Raw genomic sequence first — 11,670 nt, 5'->3', positions numbered from 1 at the left:
TCAGGGATAAGGTCAGGTCATCAGGACCGATAAATACTGATTTTTTAACGCAGTTTTCAGAAATACAGAAAGCTCTTTTAATCAACACATTGTTCTTAGTGTACTTCTTTTTATGTTACAGGTCACCGAGGAAGCCAGATATTTCACTGCCACACAATCTACTTATCGACCTTGGTGCCCACTGATTAGTGAATAGATACAGAATATGACAACAGTTATTCGCCGAGTCAGGAGCAAGTGTTTGAAACCGTCAAATGATAGCAGAAGTATCCAAGAATACAAAGGGTGTGGCGTTCCAGCAAACGTGGCACAGGAGACACGTCCAGTTGAGCTGATCTTATGTGGATGGTCTTTTCTGAAGAGAGAGGCAGCGGAGCATGGCTTCAAGAATGAAACGACGGTCGATCGTCTTCTCGCTGGCTACCGCGTGTCCGCAGAAGCTTCCTTCGACTGCAGGCAGACCAGCCTGAAAGTAAAATTTCGGTTTGTTGTTTCTAGAGCAATTGCGCAATCAGACCACAAGCGAGTACCGAAAAGAGCTCGGTGCAGTGTGATTCACCCGAACAAAGGGGAGGATCGGACGTATGAAGTCACATGCGCAAATGCCAAAGTAAGAACATACAGTGAAAGAGCGGGAAGTCCGGACGCAATCTGGTGTTTTGATCTAGGAAGCATTGCAGCAGCGTTTTTGGAAAAGCGTGGATATGTACAGGAGGAACAGCTGTGCTTGCGCTTTCAGATTCTGTCGTTTTCAGATGGCTCATAGGCGCAACGTTTCTTGTTTTTAGACATGTAGCGCAAGTTTCTCTTCCTAGAAAGCACGTCACGCCGGTGATATAAGTATTTAGCCTGCCGTCGTATATTCGAACATTATTCATAACCTTGCGGCTTCACTAACTTCTCAGAACTGCCTACGACATGTTTTGGTATTTTTACTTGTACGCGAACATACACCTCCGGAAACTTCACCCATCAGTTGGCTGAAGCAAACGAGCCACGAGTGACTGCAACGGATCGCACTTTGCATATACGCTTTGCAAAATATCGGGTACCAGTTTTCGTTCTTGTATAAAAAAATTCATATTCCTCCCCTATATTCAAAAGCAGAGGCGCATTCGTTTTTTTGCAGAGCGTCATGACCTGCTGCGAAGTGCCAGGTGTCACCAATTGAGCGTGATGAAAATAAGGCAATATTTCCCGGACTTAAAATATTTGTTTATTTTTGAACATTTTAGGTGTTATTATAACGTGTTTACCCCGTTTATTCCGGGAGCTTTATTTAGGTCCGTGGTTTAGCATTTCTTCTTTACTATAACCTATACGTTTCATTACTTTTATATAGACAGGTTGACAGCGCCTACGGTGCTCATATAGTAGTTTTAAGTGGTTTTAGTCTTCATTACCAAGAGCTTGATATTTGTCATAAAGAAGCACGCAAGATTTTCTCAGTGTTTACACCACAGTAATGTGTTTTACATAACTGACTGCTTTAATAAATTTCATATTCTTCAAATTTTGTGATACGTTGATGCATTTTTGCAAGGTTAGCGTCCTCTGCAGCTATTAGTTAGTTTTGCGTGTAATTGGTCACTAGTAATCACATAGTTTGTACTGGAAGAGCCCTAGTACAACGTAGGAAATCCGAACTTGCTTCAAAGACAAGAGTTTACAAGAAATATTTCTTCGTGATAGAAAGGCGACGATCAGGCTGAGGGAAAAGCAGTGCGCGCGGAGGTATCGGGCCATGCTAGTACGAGCTGCCTACCATTCCGTATTCAGCTAATTGTATTTCGTCACGACGGCCCGAGAGAGCGTCATACTTAGGGAGGTCAATAATAGAAATGAAGCGCAATGCATTTTCTAAATACGAGGTGGTGCACAAAGTCCGCGTACGTTAACCCCGTCCTTATTAAGCCACAAATCCGAGTAAATCTAGAAAGTCTTCAGTGTCGCTACCAGCTGTTCGGCACACCCTCTCGTAACGAAGCTTTTATTGCTATATATTTATGAAGAAGTAGTTGTAGAAAGTAGTTTTCATTAAATATAAAAAGCGGGAGGAAAATATTCTTACCAGCCCCGGTATCTGCTATCCAACATTTGAAACACCTTAATAAGGTCGGCTGAAATAAAGAGATAGTAAGGAAGCAGTTGAGGAGATCAAAGGTGAACTACAGGATAAAAGAACAGGGCAGATTCAAAATAAAAATGAAGGTATGTGCTATATAGTATATGAATTAAAGCCCATATCAGCCGATACTGCTGTTACCTGTCCGGCAATCGCAGTCGACAAGTGGCCGGCGGCATGCAGTTAAACCCTTATGAGCCGATTTCGCCAATGTTTGTTCAGTTCTTGGCTTAAATTAGGTGTTATCAGGAAGTAGTTGAGGCTGAAGTAAATAAAGTAACATGCCTTTTGGCCACTGATAGGTTTCGGCCCCACGGTTGTGCAAACAGATAAACCGATTTGTGGTCTTAGTAAGCCACACCATAGCTCTACTGGCTGCTGTGGCCCAAAGTTAGGAGACCCCAGCATAGGCACTCGATAGTGACAAGGGATTACTCTCAGCTAACATGATTACGTCAACCTCACAACAATCAGTTGATGCCAATGACTGGATCTCCTTTATGAAGAACAAATATATTTGTCTGTCTTACTCGAGTTGCATCAGGCTGTAGATAAATCAGTGCACAAATACTTTTTCATGGGCCCTTTTCATTGCTTGTTTATGGCATGTAACACAGCAAAGATGTGTTTACCATTAGCTGTTTCGCTGGGACCAAATCATGCAGTCAATTTAAAAACTAGTTCATGCAACATGCAGAGTTGTCCAGTAAGAACGGGTACAATCAGTTTGAAAAAAAAAGAAACCACGAAATCATTTCTATTTCTTCATTTAAGTTTCAAGTGAATTTATGACACAGCAAGAGGAATACTAGCTACAAAACATTACTGGAATAAGTGTGCTTGTTGCCTTATTTCTTTTCTGAAAGCTCAAAATGCCATCCCTTTAATAATAAACGACACTGTAAAATGTATACTTTGTACTCCCACATATACTACACTGAAAACAAATGCACCAAGCTATGGCTTCAGTTCAGTTCAGTTCAGTCGTTCAGTCGTGTCCGACTCTTCGTGACCCTATTGACCATGTCACGCCACGCTTTCCGGTCTCTCACTATCTTCCTAACATCACATAACTTCATCTGCAGTGCCTCGAGGATGCCATCTAACCATCGCGTTCGCTGCCTACCCCTTCTCCGGCAACCCTCAACCTTTGCCAACATCAAATCTTTCTCCAGCGACTCCTCTCTTCTCATCAGATGACCAAAGTAGCTGAGCTTTAACTTTAGAATTTGACCCTCCAATGAGCAGTCAGGGTTTATGGTCGACAATATTGACTGATTTGATCTTCTGGCAGTCCAAGGAACTCTCAAGAGTCTTCGCCAGCACCACAATTCAAACGCGTCAATTCTTCGGCGGTCAGCCTTTTTCACAGTCCAACTCTCGCATCCATACATCACAACTGGAAAGACCATAGCACGAGTTATACGGATCTTGGTTGGCAGACTAAACCTCAACCATGACGCTGTTAACATTCTGCATACATTATGTCAGAAGATTTGGACAACCCTGCAGTGGCCACAGGATTGGAGGAGGTCAGTTTACATCCCCATTCCAAAGAAAGGCAGTGCCAAGGATTGTTCCAACTACCGCACGATCGCGCTTATTTCGCATGCTAGCAAGGTGATGTTGAAAATCCTCCAAGGTAGGCTGCAGCAGTATGTGGATCGGGAGCTTCCGGACGTGCAAGCTGGGTTTCGCAAGGGCAGAGGAACTAGAGACCAAGTTGCCAACCTTCGCTGGATCATGGAAAAAGCAAGAGAGTTCCAGAAACCCATCTACTTCTGCTTTATTGATTATGCGAAAGCGTTTGACTGCGTAGATCACAGCAGATTGTGGCAAGCTCTCCAAGAGATGGGAGTTCCAATTCACCTCATCTGTCTCCTCAGGAACCTGTATGAAGGGCAAGAGGCCACAGTCAGAACTGGGCATGGTCTTACTGATTGGTTTCCGATTGAGAAAGGAGTGAGGCAAGGCTGCATACTGTCGCCCTGCCTATGGCTATGGCTATGGCTTACCAGATGCTTTTTGAGCTTCCACAAGGCATTTTAAGAGTTCTTTTTAGGCTGCTACTCCCCAAAGCTCTGCTTCCAGCTCTTCAGCCATGGCAGTCACAGCATGTGTCGTACTGAAAATAAATTAAAAAGTATAGTAATGTGGGGAACTACGCCGACTGCAAAGACAAGTAGATGAAAGTGCCGCTTATCCAAGCAGAGATGTGGGGCAGTAGCCTTGAAGAGTTCATGGACACAGGCTGCCGCACAGCCTACTAGTCCTGTACAACACACAGTACTTGTTTTACGCACTTCTAATGGTTTGTCCTTTGCCCGTTTGAACTGTACTTTTTCATTAAAAACCTCTTACAGATATCCAAACCAAGGAATGGGGCAACCAATGTGTGCCAACTTGCACAGCCTTGCACACTGCACTTGGCTACTAATGCCTGATATACCTATTTTTGTTTGCATGGAGTCTGCTCCCTTTAGAGACAGAAGTTCTTCCAGTTAGTTCAAACAGGCAGCCTCAGTAACCAAAGTGAGATTTTCCTCATGTTGAACATACGAGGTTTAAGCAAAAAAAAAAGGTAGACATGACATTTTTCTCGCTGTATTCCTGCTTTAGAATAATGCGTACGACATTACTTAACATTTATCACTGCATGAGATTCATCTACGGCCACTATACGGCACACATAAAGGGTTGTCACGACGAATGCACTAGAGCACAAGGCAATATCACTGATCAAAACCACGGAATTCGCTCATTTCTTGTGTACCACTCCGTGTTACAAGCGTTCAAGCCAGCCACAATAAACGCGAATGCTATAAAAAAAAAGAAGCTTAGAGGAAACTGACCAAAGGAGATGCAACACAAGTTGAAAGGTGGAATGTTGCCCTAGCTAACATGGCGCTGCCAATTTTTTTTTTCAATGCCCGTTTTCTAATGACACGCCAGGAATTACGATTAGCATTTCCTCCCTCGGTACTGAAATCTGTCCCATTTTTTTTTTTTTGAGTATTGGACATAACAGGAAACACGGTGGAAAAAAGAATGGTCTATTCACACTTGCGACTCGGGAAGGGCGTGCGATCGGCTGTTGCATGCTACCAAAGACTCGCGCAGCGCGACCGATGTTCACACTTGCTAATGCAACCTGCTTTCCACATTTTTTCAATCTAGACTGTTCACCACAGAGTAAAGCTAACCCATGTTTCTGAGCCGCTGATTGGTTACCGGTTTGCGACTAGTTGTCGCGCGGCTGGAAAATCGAGCAGTGTCCGAACGGCCCGCGACTATCGCTTTTCGACCAAAACAGTCGCACTCGCGGCTTGCGGAGGTCGCTCCGCGAGTCGCAAGTGTGAACAACAGTGTCAACGCAGACCCAAAAATGCACGCCCATACACGCAAAAAAAAAAGAAAACGAGAATACTAACCCAGCTCAAGAAGTTCTGCCGGCGCTGCTCGTCTTCCGGCTTTCCAGAAAATGTTGAAAACCGTGCCTTGAAGGTCGTTGATTCTATTTCGTTATGTCAAAAGACGGAGCTAGGCCTATTTCCAGGTCGGCGATCGCTGTGACGAGGTAAACATCCACTTCTTCTTCTTCTGCCCACTTCACTAGAATGAAGGACGTCGGAGGCTTCTATAATGTAAGCGTCTGCCCGCATCAGTTATAAAACGATGCCACGTAGTCCATACAGCAGCTACGAAAAAATAAATCCACGTGTGTGCAACGCAACACCTCGCGGCACCGTGGAAACGCTGAACAGCCAATAGTAAGTGTCAGTAGTGCCATTGAAAGGTCCGTTGCAAGTGAATCAATGGCGCTGAAGTCGCATGCGCTTAGATGTTTTGGCACGCATATTTAAAATAAATAAATATATGTTTTCTCGTTCATATTTCGTGAATAAAAACAAAATATGCGTAATATTTTGTCAAAAAGGATTTGGAGAAAAAAATAATTATGCGTCCATTTGTAAAAAAAGCAACACAAATACGTCTCGCTATAATGGCGGCGCTGCAATCGCAAACGATTAAAAGGATACAGCAAGCTTTGTTGCTGTAGCTGTCGCACTAGTTATTTTAGTGTCAGTGTGTTTTGGCCAGTGTTCTTGCTCGGAGTTGTTTGCAATGCTGGGTTTCTTCTTGCGAGCTGCGGAAAGGCTTTGTAGTGTGTTTTCTTTAGCGTACTGTGATATGCGTTTCGAACCTCGGGTCGAGGTGAATAATAATGTGAATTGAATGGTGTTGCCCATGCGTGCATACATGCTCGTTCGGTCTAAAACCCGTCGGACTATATAATGTCGGCGTAGTAGTCGGCACCCTATGTCGTAAATAATCGGGGTCTGCGCAAAAAAAATTGTACCATAGTAATTAGAGGTTCTAGTGATTGATTGGTGTGCGATAGGCGGTGACGAGTTAACGAAATCATTCTAATACTTGATTAATTGATGAATTAAATTAAAAATAGAAAAAGGGGCAATGGTCAAAAGGAAGAGCCAATTAATGCTTGATTCTAGGAAAGAAAATTATTCACTATTTGATCATTTCTTTCAAATTACGTCAATCAATGATAAATTACTAATTAATGAATTTATCATTTAATTGTCAATCAATTACTAATTAAGCAATTCATTAACTGATATATATTTCATCGATTACTTATGTAATCGACTGATTGCCTACTTAATTTAATTAGGTAATCAGCTGATAATTGATTAAGTTTATTCAATAATTAGTGCCGGCTGCGTAGCACAAATGCGGCCCTCAGGCTTTCGCCTTTCACTACTTTAGTCGCTAAAGTCCCTTTTTCTTGTCTGAATAGTTCATGACGACACAAAGTGGCACACATCATAACAACAACACTGGAAAGCAACAGAATCTCAAGAGCAATCATCAACGAAAATTATTTTAACTTTTGTGCACAAAAATTCCATTGTGTGAGTGTTGTTTGGGCACAACACATATTGAATTTCCATTGAATTTCTCTGACCTCAACAAGTCATCAATGATTGGTCAACTGAAATTCAAAACTCGTTTTTATAAAGGCGGACAATATTTGCGAACCTAACATTGGCCCCAGTTACTTATCTATATAAATCAGTTAATGCATCATTGTATCAGACAGCGATGGAAAATAAAACTGCCCTCAACTCAAGGAAATTACAGCCGTGAAATTACGTTACGTCGCTGACAACGCATGGAAGGCAAATCCGTGGTAGGTACCATACACACGAACTAATATGGTCACCAGATGATATGGTATCTGGTGACCAATATTATAGTTGCCGAACATATTAAGTTATTAGCATCTTACACCTCTTAAACGCGCACTTTGTATTTCTAGTCAGCCTAGATTGATCTTTTTAACTTGTATATTATTCCGTTTTCAAGCTCGCTCTCTTCAAAACATAAACCAAAAATGTATCTCGAAACTTTATTTCCCGCACATCTTTCTGCTTGTTTACCTTCATTGCCCTGTGGTTTCTTGTTTTAATGGCTCTTTTCTTTTGTGAAATAAGTGAAAGTGAACTCGTCCTGAGCTTACCTTCATCAAATTTACGTGAGGTCAAATCTCAGGGGTCTAGGTGGCCAAACTTTGTGAATGGGACAACCACATTAGGAGGTCGCCATCAAATTTCCCATATTAAATTTAGGTTGGAGAACATTTCTGGTTAAATTCAGAGGAGGTTAAATTTCAGATGTCCAGGTGGCCGAATTTTTAGGGTGCGAGCAACACTCTATGATGACACGTTCCGCTGACATACCCGCTAACGTGATCTGCTATACTCACGAATTAAGTAATGAAGGCCTGCCACATTGCATGGGCACCGTTCATTTCACCGCCTGGGGTCGGTATATACGCGCGCGGAAAATGTTGATCCGTGGTATCTGCGGTCAGCTCCGAGCGCGCTTCAGGAGCTAACCGCGGAGGCAACGGCACTGCACACCGGTGCCCTTTAATGTTTCTACTCTATTGCAAACGCGGCTGACACGCTTGCGTTCGAACGCTAATCGATGCTCTGATTGAGGCACTCAGAGAGTTGTATACGAAGCCCTCAATATCACATTCTTATCGGCGGCGGTCTTTGTCCACATCGATGAAGGCTAAAGCACGCCGCCGCATGTGCGGGTGGAAACGGAACCCTCCATTTTACAGGCCAAGGTGCTTTATTGCTAACCTACAGAATCCAAACAAAATAAACACAAATGGCGCAAGAACGCCGATGACGACATGGAAGTTCTCTCTTTAACAGATTCCTGCTCACAATGCTGCTACAGTTAACGCTTGCGAACAAGTGTCTGCGACCACGTGGTTCACGCTACAACCACGCGCCATTCACCTTGCCCATCGTACGGGAGTGAGTGTCGGCTTCAAAAAACCTTGCGACGACTCTAGCCACAGAACTTTCCATCCTCCCTAAGCAAACTAAACATGCTGTACACCTGTTACTATCAGGCAGACTTGACATCGCGCTTTGTTCCACCTCGCCGAGCCTCGCCGGAGATTGCAAGATAGCGAACGAAACTCGAAATGCGAAAGTTCACACGCAAATGAGTCAACAGGAACACACGGTGACCCTTTTACGCGCGAGACAACAAAAGCGGCGCGAAGCGCTTCACGATAAGTCATGGGCACGTTTCTCGATGGCCACGAATCAGAGCGTCTTATCAACCATACGACTTCGTTTTGCTCCGCTCCTCAGTGCTTTTCCTTTCTGGTCGCACCTAACCCAGACAAAAGCTCACTGATTTCGAAGCTCCGTTAAAATGAACTAAAGCGACTGTAGTTTCTGTAGTCAAAAAGGCCGTGGATAATTGATGTCAGAAGCGAATAAAGAACACGCAAGGTTCGTGCCGCGACGACACGACACCCTGCAGATGGCCTAGTGCCTAGGCAAGAGCTGACTGCTTGAAAACGTTGCGCTTTCTTTAGAATAGCGAGGGCCTGTCACCAACAGATAGTATCGCTTCTCTAACTCTCGCAAACCAAGCTACCTCGTACAGATTCATGATAGGCTTTTGGCTGCATGTTTTTTTTTTTTTTTTCTTGTTGTTACAAAGTTTTCGCTAGAGAAGTTCTATAGGAAGAGCATTCTCTTCTGTAAGCAATGAATTGAAGGCTGCTGGACGCAAACACGCAATATCTCTTCTGGTCGCGGCGGATTCTTTTCGATGGAGGCAAAATCGCGTCTCCCATATGCTGCGCGAAGTCAGCTAAAGAACCTCGCATGGCCTGAATCTCGCGAGATGTGAAAACACCGAATTGTGCAGACATATTACCTGTACTATTGTTCCCATTTTACTCTGATGAATTTACTATTGGCTGTCTAGGATTAAAGTCTTACCCTGTTGGGATCTCCGTTTATTTTTGAGTAGGTTATGTACCGCTCAAGTACTACTCGTCATCTCAGCATATATCTCCTTGTTACCTCTTCATATTAGTCGGTAATTCATATACATTTTGTGCCCAGGTGGTTGTGGGTGTGTATATTTTTTACAGCTATGTATCATATCTCCTTACATTCTGTCATTCAAACATCATTCTTCAAAGAATGAATTGATAAACTGTGGCAACAAGTATAAGTGGGCCGCGAAGAGGCCACTGCACTAGATGACGATGCTTGTGGCTTCAAACACTCCGTGAAACCGGTGACCAATGCAACATTGCCCTTCGGATGGTGTATTTTATAAGGAAACTCGCCTGTGGCGAATCGAACCTAAATAGGCGTGGGACGTAATTTTTAAGCAACAGCTTATACAAATTGTTCGGCCGAAAAGCCGTCGGTATGGGGTTTGGTTTTGCGGTTTAACGACCCAAAGCGACTCCGGCTATGAGAGACGCCGTAGGGGAGGACTCCGGGAATTTCGACCACCTGAGGTTCTTTAATGTGCACTGACATCGCACAGCACACGGGCGCCTTGCTTTTCGCCTACATCGAAAAGCGGCCGCCGAGGCCAGGATTCGATCCCGCGTCCTTGGGAACAGTAGTCATGCGCCCTAACCGCTGCGCCACCCCAGCGGGCTAAAAGCCGTTGGCGCTGTTGATGTAGTTGTGGCAGTGATTGTCGGAAACAACCAGGGGCTGCGTTGAAAAAAAAATTATGTATCGTAGTAATTTGTCGTTGCATAGTATAATGGTTGACTGTTGTGTAATATAAAATGGTGATTTAATAAAGTCAGAATTATGAATCGATTTATTATGGAAAATAAATTTTTAACAAATTGAAAGGTTTGTTCTGTAGTAATCCCGATCGCCATCAGCTCGCGCGCCAACCCTAAGAGGTAGACGAAGTGGAGCCGGAGCCGTTGGCACTGCACTGTTGGCAAGCTGTTGGTTCGAACGCTACCCCTGTCGCTTTGGTTTGCGGACGTTGCATACGGTCTTGGTGCTCCATAAACACCTTACACTTGGTGGAGGTGTCTCGGTCGTCGCCCCAGTCCTCCTCGAAAATTTCACCCTGGAACTTCGGAACCGCACGCTACCGCCTTCGGTCACAACCATGCAGGACGCTCCTAGCCAACCATCGGCGCCCATCCCTGTCACTCCTGCCACCATCTTCTGTCCCGGGGCACAACGCCCCCGTGACCCACCTTTCTTTAGTGGTACCGACGACCACGACGTTGACGACTGGCTGGCCTCTTTCGAGCGCGTGAGCACTTACAACCGCTGGGACGATTCCATAAAACTGAGCAACGTCCTCTTCTACCTCACGGACGTGGCAAATCTGTGGTTTCGAAGCAACGAAGCCAATCTTTCGACATGTTCTGTCGTCAAGAAGAGCTTCGCGGATGTCTTCGACCGTCCTGCGGTACGCAAACTCCGCGCCGAACAACGCTTCAATGCGCGGCTTCAACTTCCCGAAGAAACGTTTACCAGCTACATTGAGGAAGTGGTTCACCTCTGCAAGCGGGTCAATCCGTCCATGCCCGAGCCCGAACGAGTCACACATGTTCTAAAAGGTCTCACTGATGATGCGTACTATATGATGTCGGCCAGAGACCCTACTTCCGTATCCGGCATTATACCCCTGTGCCAGAGGTTTGACGAGCTACGAAAGCAACGCGCTTCTACGCGGCGGGCTGCCGCACCTGCCGGCATTGCTGGCTTGGCACTGGCTACGTCGTCGGCGGAACAGTCTCAATTTATGCAGAGTATCCAAGACTTCATCCGCGAAGAAGTTGCACGCCAGCTGTCCCTCCTCCATCCAGTTCAGCCGACCGTCTGCACTTCGCAATTAGCGCCGGCCAAAGCGCCATCCATATCGCTGGCTATCCGCCAAGTTATCGAGGAGAAAGTCGCCGAAGCGGTGCCTTCTAGTGTTCCCATCGCTCCTGTGCAAGCCCCACTCACTTACGCTCAAGTAACCGCTGGAACGCGCGGTCCGCTTCCTACATCGTCTTACCAGAACGGCCCTACATTTTATGCTCCACCTCGTTTCATGGCCCCTCAGTCTCCGATCCATCGACCGCGACGTCGCATTATGAACACATGGCGAACTGCCGACAATCGGCCAATTTGCTATGCTTGCGGGCTCTTGGGTCACGT

This window comes from Amblyomma maculatum, chromosome 6 (assembly GCF_055883805.1).
Source record: "Amblyomma maculatum isolate TAMU_Amacu chromosome 6, ASM5588380v1, whole genome shotgun sequence".
NCBI classification, from domain to species: domain Eukaryota; kingdom Metazoa; phylum Arthropoda; class Arachnida; order Ixodida; family Ixodidae; genus Amblyomma; species Amblyomma maculatum.
Note: the sequence above shows the minus strand (reverse complement) of the source record.